Raw genomic sequence first — 7,747 nt, 5'->3', positions numbered from 1 at the left:
GTGCAACTCTGTAATTTGAACAAGAGAGATCATGCACTTACTGTCCTCTGTACCACCCGTTGGAGCGACCGAGCCGCATTTTGCAGCATTATTGAAACCGAAGGTTGGTGACGGTCCTGTCTCTTTAAAAAGAAAAAAAAAAGGCGCGCGGGGTGTGGGCGGGTAGCTGCTGACTGCGGCACGGCGTCCAGTGGCCTGGACCAGTGCGGCTGCGGTGGCAGTCACGCTGGAACCTGCTGATGGGACACAAGGACCACAAAGGCCGGGGACGCGATGCTGGCAGCCACCGGTGAGTATGCGAGGGGCCGGCCGGATGTCACGGGAGCGGGCCGGGGCCCCCCGGGAATGCGGGCTCCGCGGGGGATGGGTCACCAGGTCCTCTGAGAGCCGGGCCCTGCGGTCGCCTTGGGAAACGGCCTTGTGAGAGGACAGAGACGCTTCTTTAAAGCTCTGTGCTGCTGTAAGTTAGGGGTTCTTTTGGCGATTCCCACTTTGGGCCGCAGCCTGCGGTTTGCGGGGGAGGCGCCGGCTGCAGCCTTGCTAGAGAGATGCCCGCGGCCGAGATGCTCAGAGCTCCCGGCTTTGTCATTTTAATTCCCACCCCGGGCTGTGGGTTTGCTCACAAAGGGTCTATTGCTGTAATGCAGAGTGTGGAGCGCAGAGTGCTATTGAATAACAAAGCGGGGTTCCCCAAGTGCCTTCTGGTCTAATTTATAGTAATGGTCCTCCTTGAAACAGCATGCTCGTAAACGATGTCACTTATTGCAGTTATCTTAAATAGTAATATCTGAAAATCCTGCTTTTAGTTGAAAACATTTTACTTAGTTATTAAATTTTATTTTAATAAGTGATCATTAAATTCTTAGAGTATCCCAGCTTTAACAGTAGCAACGAAAATCTCTCACTCTTTTTCTTAAAACAAGGTTGATGCCTCGGTGAAGAGTGTTGGGTTTGCTTCTAGCATGTCGATAGCTTGGGCTTTAATTTTTGTGTAAGTTTTGTTCTCTCTGTGTGAGGAAAGCCTGTTCATTTGAGTAAAAGGCAGAATGCAGGCCAAGCCCATACGCTCCCGGAGCTGAGGGGAGCTGCCCTGAAGTTATACCGAGGGGAGCTCTTACCTTTCCTCCACTGCAGATAAGCGATTGACACTTAATGCCATTTTATTTGTCACTTGAAAAGCAAATCTCTCACATTGTTTTCGGAAGTTATTCCTTGATAACCAGACACATATTAGGTTAATGCATGGTTACCATAACCCATTGGTTTTACTTATGACTAACCAGCTGTCTTTCCCTAATCTTGCTGCAGTCTTCTTCACATCATGGACAAATGATACCCAGTTCCTTTTCCTCCTTCCTCTGTGGCCATCCCTTCATCCTTTCTTTACCTTCCTGGCTTTTCAGCTGGCCAATTGCCTCCTTTTCTGTGGAGGTCAAGACTCCTTCGGTCTCCCTTTCAAACAAACCATATTCCCATATTTTCCTTGTTCCTGGCTTGGTTTGTAAGATCTTTTCCATGATTAATATGGTGTTTTCTATTCTTCACATAATAGGAAGGAAAACCTGATTGACAGCCTTATTTTAAGACTTTTGGCTTACATCAGCAGCATCTTGTGTATTGCTGCTTGACACTGGATTTGCTCTCAGAAGCCTTGGGTTCAGATCTCAGCTCTGCAGCCCCTGAAAATCCACTCAACTTCTGCGAGCCTCAGTTCCTTCCTGTGTCAGAGATGATGGCAGTTGTTCACACAGTTTTCTAGGGTTGAAATGATCCAGTGCATCTGAAGGCACCGAGCACGGTACTTGGCACAAAGGTAGCTACTTCGCGGGTGTTTTGTCATTTTCTCATTCAATCCACCCATCTGTGGGGAAGCAGGCTAAAGAGGTTTCTCAAACATTCTTGTAAATCTAGTGATTTGAATTGTCTTTGGGCACAATGAAATGTGGATTATTTTTCCTCTTTTAAGGGCCCTGGTCTTCTTTCCTTCTACTGATTCACTGTGACTGCTGACATCCCAGAGCCAGGTAGATGGAAGAAATAGAAAGCATTTCGATAGGAGAAAGAAAAGGCATTTTGCTTATGTCATTAGGTGAATGATTCCTTAATGAATAGGTACGTAGGAGCCAAAAAAAGTGTTGTCAAAATTTTAAATTATCTTTTTTTAAGACTAGACATTAATAAACCCCCTTGATAAAAATGGCAATGAAGAGTCCTTGTTGACTAAATAATCATCCTAAGATGGAGTTCAGGTTTTCACAATTATTTCCAACAGAACAATGCAAGCTGATGACAACATAACTGACTTTCAATTATAATACAATTTCAATTACGATTAGCATACTTTCAAGATTTTCCTTCCCAAGTGGAGAGCCTAGGTAAAGTAACAAAAGATTTATTCATTAAGCAAAGAAGAAAATCCTTCATTTTTTGACAAGCAAAAATAAGTAAAGCATAAATTGCTGTTCACACTGGATAAGACCATGTTTAACAGTAAGAATGTACATAGTGTTATACAGGGATTGGGTTCTCGGTAATTCTATGTTTGTTGTTTTACTATTTATGCTTATTATTATGTTTTGTTGTTAATTCTTTAATAAATTTTTATCTTAAAAAATAAAAAAAAACAGATTTCTCATACCATTTCACTAAAGGTATGAATTTTTTTTTATTTTTAAATGTATTTATTTATTTATTTATGGCTGTGTTGGGTCTTTGTTTCTGTGCGAGGGCTTATCCCTAGTTGCGGCGAGCGAGGTCCACTCTTCATCGCGGTGCGTGGGCCTCTCACTGTCGCGGCCTCTCTTGTTGCGGAGCACAGGCTCCAGAGGCGCAGGCTCAGTAGTTGTGGCTCACGGGCCCAGTTGCTCCACGGCATGTGGGATCCTCCCAGACCAGGGCTCGAACCCGTGTCCCCTGCATTGGCAGGCAGATTCTCAACCACTGCGCCACCAGGGAAACCCCTAAAGGTATGAATTTTGAAATGATCTTTTGACCAAGTGCTTCTTAATCAGCTCTAAGTACAAAAAATATATCCAGCACTTGCTAAGGATCTCTTATAAAAGTGATGCTGATATTTCCATGTTGCCGCAGGCATTTTCTACTGGAAGAGGAAAGGCCGATTTCCTTTTTCTGGCTCCCATCAAATCCTGTATGATGGCAGAATTGAGGATGATATTGACTGTCCGGCCATGAGTCCAAGTCAGCGGTGCAAAAGGGCGCCGATTTGAAATTGGAACAATTCCCGTGGCAGTTCTGATCTTGGACAACCTGGGTGGCAACTTGCTTTTCATATTGCCAATCCCGTTACTGTTTTAGTTTCTATTTTGCGTGCCTTTCTCCTGGCCACCTTTGCTTTCCTTAAACTCTGCGCTTAGCACATAGTGTCAGACTTAAGTCGAGGATGGCGCCATTGTGCCAGGAGACATAAGAAGCTGGAAGAAACACTGGCCTGGGAATCAGAGGCGTGGCTCTGCCTTGGCTGTGGCTTCTCTTTGTGCTAGTGGGAAAGTCTGTTAACCTCAGCTCTGAGATAAGAGGTATGGTGTAGGCAGTCTTTAAATTTCCTTCAAGGCCTGGTATACTCCAGTTTACCACAATTATTGATCAAATAGCACGCTTTCACGTATGTTGTCTGTCTTCACTTTCACAACCGCCTTGTGAAACAGGCAACCCATTTTGCAGATTATAGAATGTAAAATTAAAAGAGAGTGGAGCCCCAACCGTTTCTTATTTGTAGAAAGAGGGGGTTGACTGGGCGGTATCTAAATTCGCTTTTGTTGCTGGACCTCAGTGAGCGCTCAGATTGCCAACCCTGAGCGGTGACCCCTGCACCCTGTGTGCCCTCTCAGGGCACTAAGAGGTCGTGGCGATGTGAAGCCCAGGATGCCATGGGGCTTCTCGGTTTTGTAAGGGGAAATCTATGGTCCACTTACAGCAACATGCCATCCAGACAAGCATTCGTTTTCAATATTCTGCTCTGGATGAGACCATGAGTCTGTCCTCTAGTAAAGAAAATACGGGCTCTGCAGTTCACATATCCTTTTCACGTGTTCTGAAACGACAGCATTTTAAAATAAGTCAAAGCCGCCTGAATATTTTTATGGGTGATCATTTAAACTTCATAGATCTCCTTATTTCATTAAAGTACTAAGTGCTAGAGAGGAGTTTGTATGTGAATTTTTGGGGCATCTGGAATTTGTGCACTATTTCACCATATTAATAGAGGTTTAGTCTTTCTCCTTTTTTTTTTTTTTTTTTTAATAAAGAAAACATTTAGGAGATGTGGGGATGTATGTATGTGTTAGTTTCTGCTGTACAGCAAAGTGAATCATATACACGTATCCCCTCTTTTTTAGTTTTCCTTCCCATTTAGGTCACCACAGAGCACTGAGTAGAGTTCCCTGTGCTATGCAGTAGGTCCTCATTAGTTATCTATTTTATACATAGTAGTGTATATAAGTCAATCCCAATCTCCCAATTCATCCCACCCCTCTCCTTGTTTTTAATGCAATGATACATTTAACCATTAAAAAAAGTCCCAATAGGGTTACCAGATAAATTACAGAAACTATTGCATAAGATAAACATAACCTAAAAAAATTATTTGTTATTTGTTTGAAATTCAGACTTAACTGGGCATATTTTTATTTGCTAAGTCTGGCAACCTTATATAAACAGAATCTTAACTGATAAATTAAATAATAGTTACTTTGAGCCTAAAGATATTAATTTGTTAGGTTTTTAAACTTAAAATATAAGTTATATCTAATCTTTATCAATTTTCCATAACATGCCAAACATTTCCCTGGGTGTATTTATTGATACTTTTGTTTATTAAATGTTTAAGTTCAATGATTATCCTAAGAAAATTCTGATCCTGAAGAACGTATTATGTACCACTCACCTTCATTTTCCCCAGAGGCCCGGCTAATGACTGAAAAAAAATACCCGAGACTTTAAATACATTTATTAGGAGTCAGGTAAACGCGGTTTTGAAAACGGGCTCTACATCAGACTAGCTCTGATGCTTCATCTCTTGGAGCCTCAGTTTCTCCTTAACTGGGCCTGAGAATAGCTCAGTGACCCTCTCCCCTCCCCACCTCTGGGATCAGATGGCTGGTGAGCAAAGTCCCTGGCAGGCTCCAGAGAAACATTGGTTTTCAAGTGAATGAGTGAATGTTATTTTTCCCTTCAAAAAGCTAGATAATAATAATAGTAGTCAGATAATATCAAAAGAGATGTATGTCAATCATATAATCTATTTTTAATATATTATTTTTAAAAGCTTTATTGAGTTATCATTCACATACTATACAGTTCACCCATAGGGCATATTATTTTTATGTAAAATTTATCTTTGAAGATAACTGAGCTTTTAAAGGTAAACCTAAGACTCCAAGGAGTTTATTCCAGTGGTAACCCTTCCAAACCCATGCCTCCAACAATTAGCTCTGCCCGTCGACAGACCCAAAGCTGAGGCTAGATCAACTCGATTCAAGATATGCTGTGACAGTATATATGTCTTTTATTACCTGGAAATGGAACAAAGTGACTAAACTATTCATTCTTTATTGAATACCTTATGTATCCATAGCCCTGCATCTGACCGAGTAGGGGGGCAAAGTTGAGTAAGACATTCTTGAGGAACTTTTTGCAAAGTGGACGAGGAAGATTTGTACAACACAGAAGGGATTTGGGACAGTAAGGGAATAATTTATACATTTTTCTTATTAAATTTGAGATACAGTATTTTTTCTGCTGTACATTCTACTGGAAATCTTCAATTACACACACACACACACACACACACACACACACACACCACTGATAAGTATCCCTTACCTTTAACTTCACTTCTGGGCTCTGTAAAGTGCATTTCTGTAAATCTTCCATTTCAGGGATGTTTACTTGAGGTCAAATAAGGCTATAGTGACCATGACCTTTTCTACAGTAGATTGTGCCCATACAGTTCTGTTATTAATGACAGCTGGAGTTCTTGCTTTGCCTTACATTTTGGTCTGTCGATTTATAGGGTGAATTAATCTGACTTCTCTGTTTTGCAAAGATGCTGTGTTCAAGTCTGTGCTGACTCATGTTTTGTGCTGACAGCAAGGAGAGCAAGACCGTTATTCTGAGGGTAATTCCAGTGGAGGCTTTCTGTGGGCCCGGAGTCTGTCTGTATTGGATCCTCATTTCTGTAACGTTAGGGACTTTCAAGGGTGAATTTTCAGCACGTCACAGAGGATTTAGCTGCCTGTGAATGCGTCTCATCAAACATGATGAAGAGTAATGTTGATTTTTAATTCCCAGCTTTAGAGGAATGTGTATCCTGTTGGCAGGAGATCGCTGAAGAAAACTCTGGCTCTAGTCTTTGCTATAAATAGGTGAAAAGACTGCTTCTAGGGAAAGTGAAGCTTTCGTGACAGGTAGAGCTCAGGGGTCGATGTGAACTGTGAAGGGGGAGGGGCACCCTGGACGTCCCTGCTTCCTTAAGACAGGGCCCTCCGGCACAATGGCCATGAGTTAAGCCCTGGGTATCCGGCCAGTTTCCATTTCAAGTAGAGCAACTCAAAGAAATATTCACCCCAGTGAGTAAGTGGAACAAGCGTGTTTCTTTCCTGCTCCTTAAATGAAATCATATATGGTGTCAAATCCGACTGCTCTGAGGAAAGGCCAGGTTGCCACAATAGGGTGTTTTTGCTGGGAAGGTGACGAAATCACTGGAGGGACACACTGTGCTTGTATTAGCCGTGGGCAGTGGCTTCAGGAGTCAAAGCTGAACGCGGGGATTTCACAGCTGGCCAGGGTGGGCGGCCAGGCCTGTTCCCTCGTAGCCATCATAGGGCACGGACTGTTTAGCCCCTGATGTGTGAGACAAGGGCAGGGATCACTGGGCGAGAAGAGCATGAACATTTCCTGGCCCTCTGTGGGTGAGAGGATAGGCCACGAGCAAAAAGACTGGCATCCCGTATTTGCAGGACCGGCCTGCCGTCCATTAAGTACTTTTGGACACCGTTCAGGCTGGTGTTTATGATGACTCTGTGTGTAGATGGGGCAAGCTGTCCTGTGCCACAGTGAGGAAGGCTGGGCACGGAGAGGTTATGTGACTCCCGGGTCGTGGCCTCGATTGAATTTCTCTACCCCAAAGTGATATGATGAGAGCAGCTTCCTTCCCCTTTGGGGAACCAAAGGGCAGAGAAGGAAATAATATTTGAGTGTCTTTATTGTGTTAGGTACTCAATAGCGGGATTAAGGTAAGAGGTGGAGTAAAGACCTTAGTTTAAGTCCCAGCACGAGATGGTGCTTGACTTTTCTGGACACCAGTTTCCTTATCTGTCAAATGGAATTACTAATTTCCCACCAAATCACGAGGCTGTTATGAGGCTGAAATAAGATAATATCTATGAAATCACTTTAACAAATTAAAGATACCATACCTCTACAAGATAACCTTACCGTACTGCATTACAGGTTTACTATCCATAGCAATGCAACTGGGTACAAAATTTAGGATATACTAATTTTCTTGCCTGTGTTAATGAAATATGTAAACACAAAATTATCATGAAAGCAGTAAAAAATTAAAAAAAGACCCAGTTTTATCATATCTTGATTAATTTGATTGTCTTGTTGAGGAATTGTCAATTTATCAGTATGGATAGTTTGAATGTTCACATTTCTTATTTTTTTAAATTGCATCAGACTGCTGTTCAATCATATTAGATGCCATAAAAACGCTGCTAGCTTT

General features: G+C 42.3%; 1 protein-coding gene across 1 annotated transcript in view; it reads left to right on the top strand.

The window, feature by feature from the left end:
- Nucleotides 1-224: 224 nt before the first annotated feature.
- Nucleotides 225-7,747, top strand: part of SACS (sacsin molecular chaperone) — a 75,290-nt gene continuing 67,767 nt past the window's right edge. The window contains exon 1 of the mRNA XM_068526320.1: nucleotides 225-289. The gene's annotated coding sequence lies outside the window, so the exon portion shown is untranslated. The remainder of the gene's footprint in view (nucleotides 290-7,747) is intronic.

This window comes from Eschrichtius robustus, chromosome 18 (genome assembly GCF_028021215.1).
Source record: "Eschrichtius robustus isolate mEscRob2 chromosome 18, mEscRob2.pri, whole genome shotgun sequence".
Classification (NCBI taxonomy): Eukaryota; Metazoa; Chordata; class Mammalia; order Artiodactyla; family Eschrichtiidae; genus Eschrichtius; species Eschrichtius robustus.
This window is presented reverse-complemented; position numbering and strand designations above follow the sequence as displayed.